The 19560-nt window shown below is 50.1% G+C and overlaps 1 long non-coding RNA gene across 4 annotated transcripts in view; it reads right to left on the bottom strand.

Annotated features, from left to right (window-relative positions):
• Positions 1-220: 220 nt before the first annotated feature.
• LOC103348286 (uncharacterized) overlaps positions 221-19560 on the bottom strand; it is a 110296-nt gene continuing 90956 nt past the window's right edge. For 3 of the 4 annotated variants that reach the window (XR_011380084.1, XR_011380083.1, XR_011380081.1), the window contains 2 exons: positions 15488-15664; positions 221-7023 (listed from right to left, as the gene is read on the bottom strand). This is a non-coding gene — a long non-coding RNA (uncharacterized lncRNA). The remainder of the gene's footprint in view (positions 7024-15487; positions 15665-19560) is intronic. The other variant, XR_011380080.1, reaches the window with a different exon arrangement.

The following is a 19560-nucleotide window of genomic DNA, read 5'->3' as shown; positions in this document are numbered from 1 at the left end:
AGAAAGAGAGAAAGAGAGCCACGTGTTCAGGAACAGGTCCTTGTAAAACTTTGCCAGGGGGCGGGCAGGGAAGTAGGAGCAGCGAATCCCATTAGGATGGGGGTGGAGCTTGACATTGGTGGTTGGGCCATGTGGCTGCTTGGCTTCCAGCAATGGCGGCAAGGGCTAGAGCCTAGGATGGTGTCAGGGTGTTGATCGCGCCATAGAAAAGACTGTGCCATTTTCCTAATATTCCCTCCTTTTGTTTTTTATAAAGCAGGAGTTGTATGGGATTACATTAGACCCAAAAGTCCAGGAGGGGTAGAGGGACGATGATCTGTCTTTAGAGCTACTTCCTGCTGACATGGGGCCATGAGGTACTCTTTGCTGGCATGGGGCGATGTCTCAAATGGCTGTCTCCTGGGTGGGGAGCCGAGTATATCCTTGTAGCAGCATTTTGTTGACCGCCTGGTTTCTGAAGGTCTTGGTTCATTCCGTTATCACCTCCTGTAAACACTTAAGCAGACACGGTAGTATAAAAGACAGGGTGAGAATAGTAACCAATAATCCTAAGAGTGGCATTAACCAGGTAATGAGAGGATTTCGTAGAGGAGAGGAAATGAGGGGGGGTCTCTGGACCCTTGTGAAGACTGATGGATGTGGTTTAAAGCTGATCTCAGCCAAAATTGGGAGAAAGGACACTCATCTTTTGTGGGTAGAGAGGTTTGTAGAGAAATTCTAAACAATCATACAACATTGAGTGGGGCAGAGGACCATCAATACACACAGGCTGGGAGTAGAGCCATTGATGTTAGAGTAGAGGCTATGATTATAAAGGAATGAGGTCCAAGTGGGCTAGACAGGGTCTAGAACAAAGGACAGACTCATTACTAGAGGGCCTAAGAAAAGTGTTGTCTCAGCCATGAATGTTTTCCTATTGAGAGGCGAATAGAAACTGACAGAAGGGCTTGATAATAATCTGGTGGGCTTTAAGGCCTTGTCAGTTAGGAGGCAAAGTCTGTCTATTTCTTCACATGCGGTACACCCTAAGGGAGGTGTGAACCTCCTTGGGAAGGCACCCTGTTGACTCCTGTTACCTAGCTGGCCTGGGAGGAGAGCTGGCCAGGTAAAGTCAGGTGGCATCTCTAAGAGGAAATATACAGTTCTGCCTGCAGTGTTGCTGACCCTTGGCTGTCCCCTCAGCAGTAGTGGTCACTTTGGAAGCTGGGCCGAGTGAAGGGCTTTTCAGCTTGGAGTCAGCAAGGTCTGTGGCTCTGACCTGAGCATCCTTCGACTCCAGGGCAGGTCCATTTCCAGTGACCCAACTCTTGGCTGGCAGAGCTGCCAGGCCCTATCTAATTCTTATCTGACTAGCCTTTTAAACTTTTTTTTTTTAAGATTTTATTTTATTTATTTGAAAGACAGAGTTACAGAGAGGCAGAGGCAGAAATAGAGAGAAAGGTCTTCCATCCTCTGGTTCACTCCCCAAATGGCTGCAAGAACTGGAGCTGTGCCCATCTGAAGCCAGGAGCCAGGAGCTTCTTCCGGGTCTCCCACATGGGTGCAGGGGCCCAAAGACTTGGGCCAACTTCTACTGCTTTCTCAGGCCACAGCAGAGAGCTGGATTGGAAGAGGAGCAGCTGGGACTCAAACCGGTGCCCATATGGGATGCCGGCACCACAGGCAGCAGTTTTACTTGCTACACCACAGCACCAGCCCCTAAAATTTTTTAAAATTCATTTATTGTTTCTCTTCTTTGCTTTAGTCTGCTCACCTATGCTTTTTCTCCTTGTATTCCAGATTCCTTAAGTTTATTTTGTTGCTCTTTCTATAAACTAGACCAGTTATTTTTATTCTTTTTTTATTTAATAATGCATCCAAAAGACTTCTCTGTCAGACTCACTTCAGCCATGAGTTGTGATAGAGAATGTTCTCACGGCTATTAATTTTATGTTGTCATTTTACTGCATAAGTGATATAAATACATTCTCATTATATGAGATTTCAAGTAATGCTTGGAAATTTATTCATACTCTGTTAAATGAAAATTGAAGATGATAATTATAGAGTATACTATATGAATTCTACATAAATATAGAATATGTAGGAATATAAGGCTACAAAAGAGATTGGATCAAGATGGCAAACTGAATGTAAGCATCTACTGTCCTTCCCATTCTAACCCCCAAGGAATAATGTAACAGACAAAAAAAGCCACAATATACCCACAGTAGTTGGGGGACCAAGAATATGCACAACCAGCATTTTTCAGGAATCATCAAAAAATAGAAAGCAGAGAAGATTAAAGGAAAAACAAGATGAGAGGAAAGCATGTCTAAAGCAGAGCTAAGAAAGATAGCAACAGGGGCCAGCATCGTGGTACAGTGGGTTTAGCCATCTCCTGTGATGCCAGCATCCTATAAGAGTCTGGTTCGAGTTCCGGCTGCTGCGCTTCTGATCCAGCTCCCTGCTAATGCACCTGGGAAGGCAGTAGAAGATGCCCAATGCTGGATTCTATCCCGGTTGCTCCTCTTCCAATCCAGCTCTCTGCTGTGGCCCAGGAAGGCAGTGGAGAATGGCCCAAGTGCTTGGGCCCTGCACCCACGTGGGAGACTAGGAGGGGGCACCTGGCTCCTGGCTTTGGATCGGCACAACTCATCGGCCACAACATGCCAGCTGTGGCGGCCACTTGCAGGGTGAACCAACAGAAGGGAGACCTTTCTCTCTGTCTCTCTTTCTCTCACTAACTCTAACTCTGCCTGTCAGAAAAAAAAAAAAAAGATGCCCAAGTCATTGCCACCCATCTCCCCTTCTCTCTGTCACTCTGCCTTTCAAGCACAAAAATAAATCTTAAAGAAAAAAAGAATCAACAGAGGAAGGAGAAGTTTGGGGACTTTAAGCCCAAAATCAGCGGATGTGAAGTGTGAGAAAGCTGACCTCCTGTCTCTCGCTCCAGGGCTCCGGTGGCATTGAGGGCTTATCCCCAGCCACTGGAGGGGGATGATGGCACAGACTCGGATTTCCAGATGTGTAGACACTCAACATGTCACCAAATGCTTGGGCAAAGCCAGCTTCTGGAAAGAAACTGCACAGTACTGGGGGAAAAAAACAGCAGCTGTGAACCCAGAAGAAACAGAGCAGTTACCCTCCGAGGTATTCAAGAGTGCACTGGGTCCGGGTGCCTCGATCCCCTCACAGCAGTGGAGGAGATAAAACTGAGTACAAAGACGTGCAAGATTCCACCAGCGGGTGAGATATCTTCATCAGCTTTGACTGGGGACTGAGGGCAGAGGGAAACACTACGTGGAGTGGACTCCACTAACATGTTTGAGGCGTCCCGCATCCCAGTACCCCATACTGAGGAGCAGCAAGGTCACCTCCAAAGATGAGGATGGGTATGGGGAACCGAGCGGATCCCCAGACAGCAGCAGGCTGTGCCGGAGCACCCGGCGGAGCCTCCAGCCCCAGCAGTTGTTTGCCTGGAGGCAGGAACATAGCTTATCTCCAGCAAGAGGGCACTGAGACAAGGCTGAGAGAGCCTCAGAGAATCTGCAGGTCCCAGCTTCCTGCTAACGTGTGCTCTGGGACACAGCAGTGATGGCTCAGCAGCCAAATCCCTGCCACTGAACGAGGGACATTTGCACTGAGGTCTCTGTTTCCAGCTCCAGACGCTGTGGGCTTTGAGGGAATGAGTCAGAGACAGACAGAACCAAGCGTCTTCCCACGGGAGCAGGTAAATAGATCATTGACGATCCTACAGTGAAACACTGGACAGCAGTTTCAACAAATTAGTTACGGTAACAAAATGTGCGGGTACTAATAAAGTAGCTACCGGTGAACATAGTGCGGACCTGAAAGGCAAACAGCAATTTCAGAAACAAAAGGGTGCTAGCATTTATATAAAAGTTTAGATTTGCAAAGCAATACATGATGCTACATGATTATTCAATAAAACACTAAAAGCATGAAAAGTAGACATAAATTAATGATAGTGGCTAGTTCTAGGTGGAAAGCGAGAACGTTAACTTGATACTCGGCTGCTTCTTTTTTAAAACAATTAATATACTTATTATCAAAATTTGTTCTATCTGGAAGTAGGCACATCACACTAGGGTTCCATATATTATTCTACCACGGTTTATTTGCTTGGATTATCTCACAAACTGGATTGGTTGTAATCGGTCTTAACTGCCTATCGCTGAAGTATGAAAAATGAAACGCGCGGTTAACACGCAAACATTTCGCTGTCCAATAGCGCCCTCTGCTGTTCCAAGTAGGTAAGGCCAACAATTTACCGCCCAAATAGAGGGAAAAGAAGTCCCCCGTGGCAGAGCTGAAAAATGCCTGCAGGGGCAAACTTCGTGGGCTACCCGAGCACCGCTGAGTTTTCGGTTCGGAAAGTCGCGAGGCAGGTCCAGGGCAGGCGGCCCTGCTGTGCCGTCCCTGGGCGAGCAAACAGGCCCTGCTCACCAGCAACCAAGCAGCCACACCCCAGCGGCCTCAATATACTGGACAGATGAGCCACACAGCGGCTTCACCAGCTGAGCAGCCTCTGCTCCACGGTAGGTGTAACAAACCCAGCCCTGGGAGAGGACTTAACATACAGCTTCCGTTAGAGCCTGCGACCTCACACACGCACGCGGTGAGCAGAGACCCGCCCTGACCATGAAGAGGACCCTCCCAGCTGCAAAGCCTGCAGTTGGAAAATCCAGATCCAATAATCCGCCCCAGCCCTGGGCCCTGCCAAGCACACCTGCCAAGCCTGCCCGCGCCGGCCTGTGGAGCCACAGATCCTCGGCTTTTGTCCGTTGGAACGAGCACCTGGACCCCTTGTGTCCCCTGGGCACCACCACCCCACCCACCCATCCCCCGCCCCGGCATCCATAACAGTTTGCCGTCTGAATTGGGCCTCCCAGGACGAAAATCACGGCTTCCGCAGGATTGTTCCTTCTGGGGGCTCGGGGGGCGGGAGTAGAATCGGGCCCAGCCAGCAATCACACCACTCCCCTTTCTGCCTCACTTCCGACTGCATGGCCGTGACCCTGCCTCTGCCTTTCTCTCTACGCGAATCCTTGTGGTTGACCAGATGATCCTGGCTTACCTCCCCAAGTCAACATTAGTCAGAGAACAAGCTTAACTCCGCTTGCAATCCCAGGCTCCCTTGGCCAGGTAAAGCAGCGCCCTGGCAGGGTCAGAGGTGAGGGTGGGGCCATCTCTGAGTCGGGGGCGGGGGGGAAGGGGACAGTTTTCTGGTCCAGGCACGGCCAGGACCGACCTGAAGCCTCTGCACACCCCAACTCATGCTCCTCCTCCTATCTCCCCCTTCAAGTAGGCAGAGAATGCAAAGACCAAGACTCAAATCACCCCCACCCCCCCACCCCCCACCCCCCGCGCAGTAGCTTCAGCTCTCAAGCTGCCTGGAGGCAGGGAGTCCCCTTGTGCCTGCTGTCCCCCGGGCACCACCCCTCCTGAGGTCCCCTCCTAACAGCTCCAGCCCATTATGTCCCTTGCTTCTCTCTAGGATTGAGCGACCCGAAGAAGGAGCCCCAGGACCGGAGCTTCAGGGCAGCAGGTGGAGCCTGGGGGCAGCCCTGGCTCCTGGCCCCGGGGTGGGGGTCAGGGGATGCAGGCCGGGAAGCCCCAGCAGAAACCTGCACAGGAGAGGGGGCTCCCGGGACCCACCTTGTCCTTTGCAGGGTTCTCGTGAAGCGGTTTGGTTTTGTACATGTTAATTCTCCCCGAGTTTCTTTCGCTCTGTTTAGTTTTATGTTCCAGCTTGGGCAGTTGAGCGGTTTTGTTCATCTCCTTTCGGCATTTCTCATTCTGCCACAGACATCACGGAAAATGAAGACCTCTGGGGGGACCTCCTCGATGGCAGCCATGTTCAGATCTGAACTGCCCGTGTCATCAGCGCTCGACTGGCTGGTCACCAAATGCTCCATTTGCCCTTGGGCCAGGAGACATCTGGGACCCGGCTGCTGTGTGTGTTTCCAATGGTTTTGAAACCTTTATGACTGCAGTTGGGTTGCTAGTGCGCTGTGTTGGAAAACGTGGCCCATGCATTTCCCCTTGGAGACTTGGTGAGATTTTCTTTAGTGTGGAGTGTGGATCAGTGCCCTAGATTTTAATGTCCCCTGGGAATTGAAAGTACTGTTCTTTCTTTGTCCCTTGGGTGCAAGGCCATCACGAAGCTTCATCATCGTAATAAACAAATCTTCTCAGTGGGTTGTTTTGTATCTGTAGAGAGAGGTATAATTTTTCAATGTTCTGCACTCTGATTATTGGTTTGATTCTGACATTGAAGTGGTTTTGATGTATAAGAGTCGGGGATTGTTCTGGCTTCCTGGTGAGTCATAGCCGTTTTGCTTTGTAAAACTGTCTTTGTTGTTCCACTTAGAGAGCTTGACCACGACTGACTTGGTGTGATACTTCCATGGTTACCTGTTCATTCTTGTGGGGTTTTTTGTTTGTTTGTTTTTTGTTTTTGTTTTTGTTTTTGTTTTGACAGGTAGAGTTATAGACAGTGAGAAAGAGACAGGGAGAAAAGTCTTCCTTCCGTTGGTTCACCCCTCAAATGGCTGCTAAGGCTGGTGCTGCGCCAATCTGAACCCAGGAGCCAGGTGCTTCCTCCAGGTCTCCCATGGGGTGCAGGGCCCAAGGACCTGAGCCATCCTCCACTGCCTTCCCGGGCCACAGCAGAGAGCTGGATTGGAAGAGGAGCAACCGGCGCTAGGACTAGAACCCAGCGCCCATATGGGATGCCGGCGCTGCAGGTGGAGGATTAACCTAGTGAGCCACGGCGCCGGCCCCGGTGTCTGTTAATCCATCAGCCTTGCTGAGTCCGGTTACTCTGGATGTTGCTCTGATGAAACTGCGTACTTCTGCATCTTGCCTTTGGACTGTGCCGCCGATTATATTTTGTGTGTTTCCCCCCCTTTCTGACCTTCCAGGATCAAATGAGTTGCAAGCTGCTGTTTCAATTTTTCTCCAGGGGTTTCGAGGTTTTCTATATCAGTAACTTGATTCTCCTGAGCGAAGGAGACGCTGCAAAAGAAGAGCAGTTAAACAATACATACAGGAGGGCCAAAGAAAAAGAAAAAGAGAGAAACGTCTGTGTGGATCAGTATTGCTCAAATACAGTTCTGTAAAGCTTTGTTTTATATCTTTGTCAAACCAACGGTTAAGAATATCATATGGCCGGCGCCGCAGCTCAATAGGCTAGTGCTCCACCTGCAGTGCCGGTACAGCGGGTTCTAGTCCCGGTTGGGGTGCCGGATTCTGTCCCGGTTGCCCCTCTTCCAGGCCAGCTCTCTGCTGTGGCCAGGGAGTGCAGTGGAGGATGGCCCAAGTGCTTGGGCCCTGCACCCCATGGGAGACCAGGAAAAGCACCTGGCTCCTGCCTTCGGATCAGCGCAGCACGCTGGCCGTGGGGGCCATTAGAGGGTGAAACAACGGAAAAGGAAGATCTTTCTCTCTGTTTCTCTCTCTCACTGTCCACTCTGCCTGTCCAAAAAAAAAAAAAAAAAAAAAAAGAACTTAAAAAAAAGAATGTCATACTATTATAAATGTCAAATTTACTAAATATGGGTGAAAAGGTCATTTTTCCATTCAATTAATGTTTATAGCCATTGTCTACATTCCCGCTAAACCAGGGTCTTTTTGCTTCCTATTAGTTAAACTTCTTAGTTGGTGAAGAATTAAGCCTTGTTACTGTAATGTAATTTTAAAATACGTTATCTCAAAAATTAAAAAAGAGGCTGGCACTGCTGCTCACTAGGCTAATCCTCTGCCTGCGGCGCCGGCACACTGAGTTCTAGTCCCGGTCAGGGCGCCGTATTCTGTCCCGGTTACCCCTCTTCCAGTCCAGCTTTCTGCTATGGCCCGGGAAGGCAGTGGAGGATGGCCCAAGTGCTTGGGCCCTACACCTGCATGGGAGACCAGGAGAAGCACCAGGCTCCTGGCTTCGGATCGGCGCAGTGCACCGGCCATAGCGGCCAATTGGGGGGGTGAACCAACGGAAAAGGAAGACCTTTCTCTCTCTCTCTCTAACTCTGCCTGTAAAAAAAAAAAAAAAAGAGAGAGAGAGAGAGAGAAAGGAGAAGAGAGGGTGGGGAGGTGAGGGGGAGGGAGGGAAGGAGGGAGGAAGGGAATGACATCACATTCTTAGAACTGCATCTACAGATCACATGCAATCTGTTCAAAACTAATTAAAATCAAAATTTTAAAAAAGAAATATAATGCAAATGACATAGGTAATTTGATAGTTTAAAAAATATGCGATTATAATCACTTACATTTTTAATTCTTTGTCTTTTCCAATTGTGCCTCACAAATATTAGTGAATTTTTGCTTCTAAGTTATGATCAACTATGTACTTTTTTATTAAAAGAATAATTCTAAATAATTGTATGAAGTATAGTACCCATAATGATTGTTAAAATTAGCTGTTAAGTAATTATCGTTTCTTTGGTTACCAACGATTATTGTCATCTACATCAATTTATTTCTTGAATTTTTCATTTAGAAGTAATTTTTTCAGAAATTATATGTGAATGGCATATTTTCAAAGCCTTGTATCTTTGCTTAATTCTTATACGATATTTTCTAATCACAGAAATTAAGTTTCTGAATTCTTCTTTCTTGGACCCAGATAGTCTTCCCTCCTTATCCACTGGCATTCATTTAATCTTGTAGACAAGGCTTTTGCCACTCCGATTGGCTTTTCTTCATATGCAATTTTTTTCCAGAAAACTTGTAAATCATCTCTAGTTCTGAAATTCAGAATCCAGATAGTTCACCTACCTATTTCCTACTATCTCAGTTTTGATCAGAAATATTAAGTACTTCTTCACTTTCAAAAATTTCTTCAAGGGCTGACGTGTGGCTCAGTGGGTTCAGCCACCACTTGGGACCCCACGATCCCATATCAGAGTGTCTGGTTTGAGACTCAGAAGCACCTCAGACCCAGCTTCCTGCCAATGCACATGGAAGGGGCCACGTGATGGCCCAAGTGCTTGGGTTCCTGCCACCCATGTGCAAGACCCAGTCCTGGCTGCTGCAGCCACGTGGGGAATGAACGAGAGGATGGAAGATGGATTCTCTCTCTCTCTCTCTCTCTCTCTCTCTCTCTCTCTCACTTTGCCTTTCAAATAAAGCAAATCTTTAAGAAAAAGAAGCTTTCTCCCTTCTCCTCCTCTTCCCTCGCCCTTCCTCCTCCTCCTCCCCCTTCCTGCTCCGTGTTATTCTTCCAGCCTGCTCTTAAGTGGGAGCATTGGCTCTGCTAGGACCAAGCCTGCACGTCGATTTTCTTTACCCTCCTAATGTGCATCTCCTTGTGCACTGGGTCTGTGTCGTGAGAACAGTCCTCAGTTCCCAAGTCAGTGATTCACTCTACAGTCATGACTGGCAATTGTCTGACTTTCTTTCGACAAACAACTTTTAATTTGGAAGAGCTTTTTGGTGCATGGTTAGCCCTTGGCTTATGAACCTCATATCCCTTCAATATGATGTTCAAAGCTGTGTGTGCACCTTGCTGCTAGCTCCTCATCCCCTCTATTCTCTTGGCCCTTCCCATTAATGATGCTCATTCCCCCCAGGTGTTTGCTTTAAGTTGATTATTGTGCACACCAGGCCTTAGCCACCTGGGCGCTTTTACTAGAGTTCCTGTCCCACATGTGGTGGGGACGCTGCAGAGACCACTCCTGCAGGGTGTGTGCATAGGAAGCCAGAAGGCAGCTGGCTTCTTTCTCTCTCTTTCTCTCTCTCACTGTCCACTCTGCCTGTCAAAAAAAAAAAAAAAAAAAAAAAAAAAAAAAAAGGCTGTAGGAGGCCTTGTCTGGCTATAGCACAGTCTCTTTTCGCATGTCCTCCGATCCTGCCCTGCCTCTCTCTGACCTCCCACACCAGCTGAGCCTTTTCACCTTGGCCAGGAGAACACCTTCGAACCAGTGGAGAGGGGGACGGAGGATGGTTTCCGGGAGAATGAGCTGCTTAGACCCCTCTGACCTCGCCCCTGAGGCCAGCTCTTCATCCGGGTGCTTGCTGATTGCTGGCTCCCCCTGGGAGAGTTTCACTTCTACAGCAGCCCTCTGCGCAGAGCCCTGGAGTCCTTCTTATTTCTACTCCAGTTTCTCCACTGTCCCACCTCATACGCCTTCATTTTTTTGTTAAATAAATAGAAATGTTTGTTTACTCAATAAATCTTATTGAAAGGATCCAGTATGCCTGTTATGTTCCAGAGAGGCAGCAGTAAACCAGACAGAGAGAAGTCACCATCCCTTATTCCCCCACACTCTGCAATCCTTGACCCCAAGAGAACAAACGTGTATCATTTTGGGTATTTTCCAAACCTTTCTCTGAGATCATAGAGAAAACAGCTGTGCTGTGTTGTGTTGTATTGCATGCGAAAGCTCAGGGTCCTCTTCTGACTCTTCTTATTCCCCAAACGGTTTGGTATGAACATCCTTCCAGACACAATATGGAGATTGGATTCCCTCTTTGAACAGCTGTAGAATACTCAGTATTGGGATCATGCCATAATCTATGTACGAATCTCCCAACTGGTAGACACATAGATGTTTTTATTGATCTGGATTTAGTTTGATTTTCCATTTTTTTAAAAAGATTCATTTATTTGTTTGAAAGTCAGAGTTACAGAGAGAGAGAGAGAGAGAGAGAGAGAGAGAGAGAAGGGGGGGGGGGAGTCTTCCATTCACTGGTTCACTCCCCAATTGGCTACAAAGGTCAGAGCTGCATGAATCCAAAGCCAGGAGCCAGGAGCTTCTTCCAGGTCTCCCACGCAGGTGCAGGGGCCCAAGGACTTGGGCCATCTTCTACTGCTTTCCCAGGCCATAGCAGAGAGCTGGATTGGAAGCGGAGCAGCCGGGACTCGAACAGGTGCCCATATGGGATGCCGTCACTGCAGGCAGCAGCTTAACCAACTGGCCCCAAGTTATTTTCTCATTCTCCTAACTATTCCCCTAGCTTTGCTGTTGTCATTCTTGTTAGGTTAAAACATCCAGAACCTACCTTAAATGTAAGGTGAGGCAACTAGCGTCCTTGATTTGGAAAAGCCAGTTATCCTGGCCTCCTTTGTTAAGCGATGATTCGACCCACAGAATTCCCTGAGAGTTTGCTCCGGAATTCTGACTTCCTTCAGCCCCATTGAGTCTATTCACCTGTTCCAGTGTCCAAGCCACACTACACCTCCCACAAGGACAGGACTTCGTCCCTGGATTCTTTTCCTTTATCCTCGGCTCCTGAAAGATTCCTCAGTGCCTAGAAAAGCACCTTCCCTACTGTAGGTGCTCAAAAAGCATTTGTTGAACAAGTGAATGAACTTACATTATCTGCAACAGTTTAGAACATTACTGAGTTTTAATATCTGCTACAGTTTTCTCTCCCCACTGTTCTTTTTCCATAACAAGCTAGCAGTTCTCACACATGTCCCTGATACAAGAGAAACCATGTATGTTCCCATTTCTACCTGCTTTTTTTATTACTATTTCTGGGTTAAGGAAAAGCTATCAGTTTTTCTCGTATGGTCTTAGAGCCAAACATATCCCCAAGTTCTTTTATTGTTCTTTGTAGGTTTTCATTGGCAGACTGGGTTTTTCTAGAAATGCATCATTGAATCATCTGATCATTTGCAAATAAAATTAAACATCTACTTTCTTACCATACTAATTCTGATTATATCCTTTTCCTGGCTTAATACATTAGGGAAATCTTTAAAACTGTATTGAATAATAGTGGAGATGAGATGTGCCCATGTTTTCCTGATTTCAACAGCAGTAGCTTCAGTATTCTGTCATTGTACAATGTTTGTTAACTGACCTTTAATAAATAGCCTCTAGGGGCTGGCTCTGTGGCCTAGTGGGTAAAGCCACTTCCTGCAGTGCTGGCATCCTATATGGGAAACTGGTTTGAGTCCCGGCTGCTCCACTTCCCTTCCAGCTCTCTGCTGTGGCCTGGGAAAGCAGTGGAAAATGGCCCAGGTCCTTAGGTCCCTGCACCCATGTGGGAGACCCAGGAGAAGCTCCAGGCTCCTGGCTTCAGATCAGCTCAGCTCCAGCTGTTGTGGTCATCTGGGGAGTGAGCCAGTGGATGGAAGACCACCCCCGCACCCCGACCTCTGCTTCTCTGTAACTCTGCCTTTCAAATAAATAAATAAATCTTTACACGATAAACAAACAAATAAAATCTGTAACTTTATATGGCTTCCCACTTTTTTTATTTGACTTGGAGTTTAGCTAGGAATGTCTCATGAGTACAATAGTAGCCCCTGGAGAATCTATTAAAAGATTTTCTCCTTTCATTTGGTGGTGCAATAAAACATATTAAAATATTTCTTAATAAGACTTTCTATCAAGATCATGCTTGCAGGTATTGATACACTCTGGGTATTCACAGCGCACCCTCTCTTCCTCTAATGCCTATTCATTTGCTAATATGTTTGGCTTAGCATTTTCGCCTCTGAATTAATAAGCAATACCCTTTTTTAGTTTTGTTTTTATATTTCCTTTATTAGATTTTGATATTAGCTTATCCGAGCCTCATCAAATGAATTGGAGAGCTTGTCATCTTTATTAATTGTCTGGAATAATTCAAATAACATCAAATTATACGCTCGTTACAGCAGCCACACACAGCATGCGCTTTAAACCAGTGCTAATGTGCACAAAACAACTGACTGAGTTTCCGACTGGTGCTGTGCCAAATTGCTATAAACTTAGCAACATAGGTAATGCAGTTCTGGGAGCCAGCACTGTAGCGCAGCTGGTAAAGCCACTGCCTGCAATGCCAGCATCTCATACAGCGCCAGTTCAAGTCCCAGCTGCTCCACTTCTAATCCAGCTCCCTGCTAATGCACCTGGGAAAGCAAAAGATGGCCCAAGTACTTAGGCCCTTGACACCCACATGGGAGACCCAGATGGAGTTCCAGGCTCCTGGCTTCAGCCTGGTCCAGCCCCAGACATTGGGCCATTTGGGGGGAGTGGATCAGCAGGTAGAAGATTCTCTCTCCTTTCTCTCCCTCCCTCTCTCTGTATATAACTCTGCCTTTCAAGTAAATAAATAAATCTTTAAAAATAATAATAGTGCAGTCCCGGAGGTGTTCGTAGGGCCATCTCCCCCCAGAGTCTCGAGGCAGCAGCTGATGGCTCGGGTACTTAGATACCTGCTACCCCTGTAGGAGACCTGAACTGAATTCCTAGCTCTTTAGCTTCAGCCTGGTCCAGCCCTGGCTATTGCTGTCTCTCTCCCTCTCTCTCTCCCTCTCTGCCACCCACATATAACTTTGCAGCAAATTCTAGCAGATTTACCTTCAAAACCGGGAATCCAACCACCTACAAATGCTTCTTCCAACACAATCTCCATCCTGCATTCCCACCACCACCTCTGGACTGTGTGGCAGAGGGTGCTAATAACCCTCCAATATCCAAATTCCCCTTCTTCCTTAGTGACCCAAACCTGGGCGAAGTGTGGAACAAGGAAGCTGTAAATCCTGACCTCCCTCGCAGCCGCTGTGTCCATGTGGAGCAGGTGTGGCCAGCGTGATGTGGGCAGAAATAACATCTGAAACTACTGGAAGCCGTGATCAAGGGGAAAGGACCAGTTCTTCCCTGTTCCTTCCGGGGCTTAGGGATGGGCCCAGTGACCACATTTGCAGCACTCGCCATAGAACACAAAGTATCCACGAGAATGAAGCCAGGATTCTCGTGGATACTTTGTGTTCTGAGGTAAAGCAAACAGAAGAAGCAGCCTGTGTTCTTGAAGACCTGGGGGAATTGCCTTACCAGCTACCTCTGTTTTTTTTTTTTTTTTTTTTTTTAATATTAAAAAAAAAGGATTTTAGGTTTCTGTTTCTATGGCAAGCTTGGCTGGAAAACTGGTCTCTGTAGTTTTATAACTGATTTTCCACACAGCAGCCCAAAGACTTTTTTTTTTTTTTTTTTTGACAGGCAGAGTTAGAGAGAGAGGTCTTCCTTTTCTGTTGGTTCACCCCCAAAATGGCCACTACAGCTGGTGCGCTGCACTGATCCAAAGCCAGGAGCCAGGTGCTTCTCCTGGTTTCCCATGCGGGTGCAGGGCCCAAGGACTTGGGCCATCCTCCACTGCACTCCTGGGCCACAGCAGAGAGCTGAACTGGAAGAGGAGCAACCGGGACAGAATCTGGTGCCCCAACCGGGATTAGAACCTGGGGTGCCTGCGCTGCAGGCGGAAGATTAGCCAAATGAGCCGCGGCACCAACCCCAAAGACCTTTTTTAAAATTACTCATTTACGAGGTAGAGAGACAGAGACAGGGAAAGTGTAGGACTGTGTACCCAGCTGCTGTTTCATTCCTCAAATGCTTGCTATAGCAAGGCCTGGGCCAGGACAGAAGGCAGGAGCTAGGAACCCAATCCAGGGCTCCCATGTGGACACCAAGGACCTCATCATCTGAGCCGGCATGATGTGCCCCCAGGGTCTGCATTAGCAGGAAGCTGGGCTCAGGAGCTGGAGCCCGGAACTCCAGCGTGGGATTCGGAACCTTCAATCAGCAAGCTAAATGCCTGCCCCAGAATGATCCTTCTCAAATGGAAGTCCGATCACAGCACTTCCCCCACGCAGCATCTTCCTGTGGCTTCCCTCCCCACTCAGAGGAAAAGCCACAGTTCTCAGTGCGGTCTCCCCATGGCTTCTCTGAGCACGCCTCCTGGCAGGCCCGCGTGCTTCACTTCCAGCTGTTTGCGCTTGTGCCATGATGCCTGGCCCTCTGGCCTGTGCACCGCGCGCTGCTCTCCCAGAGCACCACCTCTTCTCCTGCAGGGCAAGAGGACTTAACTTCCCACACCCTCCCCCCTTAGCATGGGATTCTTGATTACCTATTTCCATCAGAGGCACTGTCACCTCCTGGCTGATATATTTATTCCTGTGCCCGCCCTCCCAACAAGGATATGAGCTCCGTATGAGCTCAGGGACATTGTTCTGATCACTCCTCTTTTTTTTGACAGGCAGAGTGGACAGTGAGAGAGAGAGAGAGGAAGGTCTTCCTTTTGCCGTTGGTTCACCCTCCAATGGCCGCCATGGCTGGCGGGCCGCGCTGATCCGATGGCAGGAGCCAGGAGCCAGGTGCTTTTCCTGGTCTCCCATGGGGTGCAGGTCCCAAGCACTTGGGCCATCCTCCACTGCACTCCCTGGCCACAACACAGAGCTAGCCTGGAAGAGGGGCAACCGGGACAGAATCCGGCGCCCCGACCGGGACTAGAACCTGGTGTGCCGGCGCCGCAAGGGGGAGGATTAGCCTAGTGAGCCGCAGCGCCGGCTAGCTGATCCATTCTTGAAAGCAGAGGGCATCTCAGGTGGGCCACGGTTACCCGGATGAGATAGGAAATCACCCATAGAACAATGAGAAGGAAAGGAGAAGGAGAAGAAAGTGCCAAGGAGGACAGCTGTGTGTCCTCCAGTTGGTCCCTGGCACCGTGGCTGTGGCCCACAGGGAGAGAGAGGCAGCAGGGAGGAGCTAACCACGCTCAGGTCGCCAAGCAGACGGTCCTTCCACAGTGTCTGTCGTACCCAAACCTGGGAGACGCCTGCTGAACATGCCCAGTGCACAGGTGTAGCTGCAGGCGGCGTAGTTGAGGGCAGGTGTGCACAGCAGCACCACCTCACAGGCACAGGTTTCATTGCTCATTTTTACATACCCTAAAAAAAAAAAAAAAAAAAAAAAAAAGAGGAAGCCACCTGGGACTCACTGTAGACCCCCACCCACCCACCCACTGCCCCAGCCAAGGAGAAGGGGCCCACGGCCTCCTTCACTGGGTCCACACTTCCTGCTCACCTAGGTGGGAAGGTGCCTGCCACACACCTCAAGCCATTCCCTTCTGGAGACAAACAGGAGAGTCACATCTTCTGCACCCCAGCCAGGTGAAGCCCACTGCCTCTGTCTACAGTTTACCCAATTCTGTCCTGAGTCCCAGAGACCTCGGAAATCCAGTCCAAGCTGCAGCTACCAGCACAAGCCACACCCTCCTCCCTCTGAACCCAAGGATGAAGAGGCGACATCTGGCTCTCTTTCTTTTTTTATATATAGGCAGAGTTAGACAGTGAGAGAGAGACAGAGAGAAAGGTCTTCCTCCCATTGGTTCACCCCCTAAATGGCCACTACGACGATCCGAAGCCAGGGGCCAGGTGCTTCCTCCTGGTCTCCCATGCGGGTGCAGGGCCCAAGCACTTGGGCCATCCTCCACTGCCTTCCTGGGCCACAGCAGAGAGCTGGACTGGAAGAGGTGCAACTGGGACAGAACCGGCGCCCCAACCGGGACTAGAACGCCGGGGTGCCGGCGCTGCAGGTGGAGGATTAGCCCATCTGGCTCTCTTTCAACGTGCTGTCTCCCCACACCTCCCCCTCTCCTCATTGGTCTCCTTCTTCCTACCGTTCTGTGCCAGTATCTCCACCTCTCCTGGTCTCTGCCCAGCTCCACGCCAAGCCCTGCTCACCCCTCTCTCCTGATCCACTCCAACCCTCCCTGAGAGGAGCCTGTGGTCAGTTCCAAAACCTGACATTCTGCTCCGAAGCCCTGTCCTCACGAACAAAAGGACCACCCTCTCGAGCCCACCCAGGGCTCAGACCCCCCTGCCCAGGGACCCCCTTCCCTCCCCTTTCTCCCTCTGTCCTCAGCTGTCCTGAAATCCGAGGATCCACCTTCGGCTGCCTGGGGGCACTTGCTCATTGGCAAGGGTTCTCCTAGGGCTCAGTGCCAGTACCAGCTTGGTATTTACTTTGGCTCCGCTGCTGCCCGACAGTGCACTCCCGCAAGGGTGAAGTTCAAGTTTCAGGTTGGTGGAGCCGAGGGATGCAGAGAACGGGACTAATCCTGCCTTGGGCGGAGGAGGGGGGAGTCAGGCTGACCCAGTGGCTGCAGGGAGCAGGATATCAAAGAGACCGGCAGATGTGCGGGCAGAGGAAATCATGGAGAGGCGACCCTAAGGGAAGAAGTTGCCTGGGATCCCCAGGTCCTCCGGGAAGTGAACTGGACTCCCCCCCTGGGGGGGGGGTGTTCATGTCTTAAAAGGAGGCGTGAAAGAAGATTGGAGGACAAGGGGCCACCCTCGAGAGACGGATCGGTAAGCAGGCTCCTGTGGTGTACATCCGCACAGCGAAGTCCTGAGCTTGCAGCAAAACGGAAAGGCGGAGCAAAGAACACCATTCACCCCGGCTTACGCAGTGCACCCCACTCCACACAGGGACCTGCCCGGCCGACGTCCCCCACGCCCCTTCCCCTCCCAGGGCCCAGCCGGCCCTGTCTTTGTTACCATCTCAGAAGGGGAAGAAGGGGCAGGGATGGAGTTCCACCCAAGGGGGAACCAGAGGGAGCCATTTGGAACATTCCGGGGCACAGCGGCCTCCTGAGGCTCCTGGAATCCCGGCTGGGAGCAGGTGCCGCTGTGTCCTTCACGCCCCACTGGGCAGCCCCTCCCCCAACCCAGCTTACACATGAACTAGCAGGGACGTCAAAATCCTACTTGTCCAGGTCACCCTGGTGAGGGAACTGACAACCTGTGTATCCACACTTGATCTCTGCTTACTCCGGGGATTAAACTGATGGGTCAGGAGCACCACGGGTTAGCCAGGCCCTGAGCTACCCCGGGGCCCCGTCTGTGCTTGGTAACCACCTCTGCCGCCAAAAGCAGCTCCTGTCTCCTGCTGAGCAGTCCCTCCTCCAACACTTCCCACAATTGAGGAGCGCCCCCTCCCTCCACCCACATCTGGGTCCCTCTTCTCCTCCAGGGGTCCCCAAAGTCGACCCCACTGTGCTCCTGCGTCCTGCTGTTGTCTCCCTCCTCCTACAGCTGAGATCCCCAGCAAGCAGCTTATGTCTTTTTCAAATAAAATATTTCTTTATTTGAAAGTCAGAGTTACACAGAGAAAGAAGGAGAGGCCGGGGGGGGGGGGGGGGGTCTTCCATCTGCTGGTTCATTGTTCAATTGGCCACAATGGCCAGAGCTGCGCCAATCCAAAGCCAAGAGCCAGGAGCTTCTTCCAGGTCACCCACACAGGTGCAGGGGCCCAAGGACTTGGGCCATCTTGTACTGCTTTCCCAGGCCATAGCAGAGAGCTGGATTGGAAGCGGAGCAGCCAGGACTCGAACCAGTGCCCATATGGGATGCCGGCACTGCAGGTGGCAGCTTCACCAGCTACACCACAGCACCAGCCCCTAAAACTTTTTATAAGGACTTTTAGAACCTCTTGATAAGCCAAGCACATCAGACAGCCTTCTATCGGTGTAGAAAAAGCCCATTTTCAACCTAAGTCTCCTTATATTCCTCACTGTTGGATCTGTATAGCATTCGCCTATTTCTAAACATCAACTCATCCTCCCTAGTGTAAGGCAGCCAGAAAACACACCAAACACTGGAGGTAAGGGAACAGCTTATTGTCGGGTGGGGGAAGCCCGATGGGCTGGGGGTAGAGGGCGAGAGAGTAAGAGAGAGAGGAATCAGGAGAGAGAGAGAGCATGCGTGCTGGAAACAGGTCCTGTTAAACCTGTGTCGGGGGCTGGGAAATAGGAGCAGTGAATCCCATTAGGGTGTGTGGGGAGGGGTGGAGCTGACATGGGTGGTTGGGCCATGGGGCTTAGGACCAAAGCTTACTGTGCAAGGTGACCATGGGGGCCAGAACCTGAGATGGCATCTGGGGCATAGATGGCACCACAGATAAGACGGCACCTAGATACATAATGTACCACTGGATTTTGACCATGCAAAGCCTGGGGCATTCACTCTAAAGTGTTTTTCTGGCCAATGCATACAAAACCCAGTCTCTTTGCCTTCTGGGTCACACCTGGTGCCCTTGACCAAGGTGATCGGTCAGCTTCCATCCACTCAAAGAAACAACTGCACCTGTGCCAACAGGTGTTGACAGAAAGCCCAGGGAAGCCAAAGCGACAGGGTGACTGGCTCGTACAGTGACAGCCCGCGTCCAGATCTTGCATCCCCAAGGTTCTCCCCAGCAGACAGGGAGCTCCTGGAAGGATCTGGGTCATTCCCTCCAGCAGATTCCACACTCTTCCTGCACTGTCTGTAGCAGGGCTCAGCATACAGGTGTGAGGACCAGAGCAAGGGCACAAAGGACTGAGGACAGACAGACAGACACTTAGACAGGATCTCCACCCAGTCTCAACAGAGTATGTTTTTTAACCATCTCGGAAGAAAAAGAATAGCCCTTACCGCCCCCGTCCTGTGCCTTCCTCTCCAACCCCGCTGGGCCCTGACGCTAGAGTTGGGTCCCTTTTTTCAAATGCATGAAAAAGTCTTTCTTGCACACAGACAGCTTCATCCCTGCGAGTGCCTTCCTCTCCTGTCCCTGGGCCCCTCTGGGGGAAAGGCAAAGAAGGTTGAAGATAGGGAGGTCTTTTCTTGTTGCAAGATCTGAGTTAGGAACCTCAAGGGCTCATTTCCTTCTGGGAAAACCAGGTGTCCACAGCAGGACCTGCCCCATGTGTTCTGCAGGACCTCTTGGGGCTTCCTCTGGGGGCAGGAATGGAGTGCTCAGCTCAGGAATGGAGTGTCCAGCTCAGGAATGGAGTGCCCAGCTCTGC

This window comes from Oryctolagus cuniculus, chromosome 11, assembly GCF_964237555.1.
Source record: "Oryctolagus cuniculus chromosome 11, mOryCun1.1, whole genome shotgun sequence".
NCBI classification, from domain to species: Eukaryota; Metazoa; Chordata; class Mammalia; order Lagomorpha; family Leporidae; genus Oryctolagus; species Oryctolagus cuniculus.
Note: the sequence above shows the minus strand (reverse complement) of the source record. Positions and strands in the feature narration are given on the sequence as shown.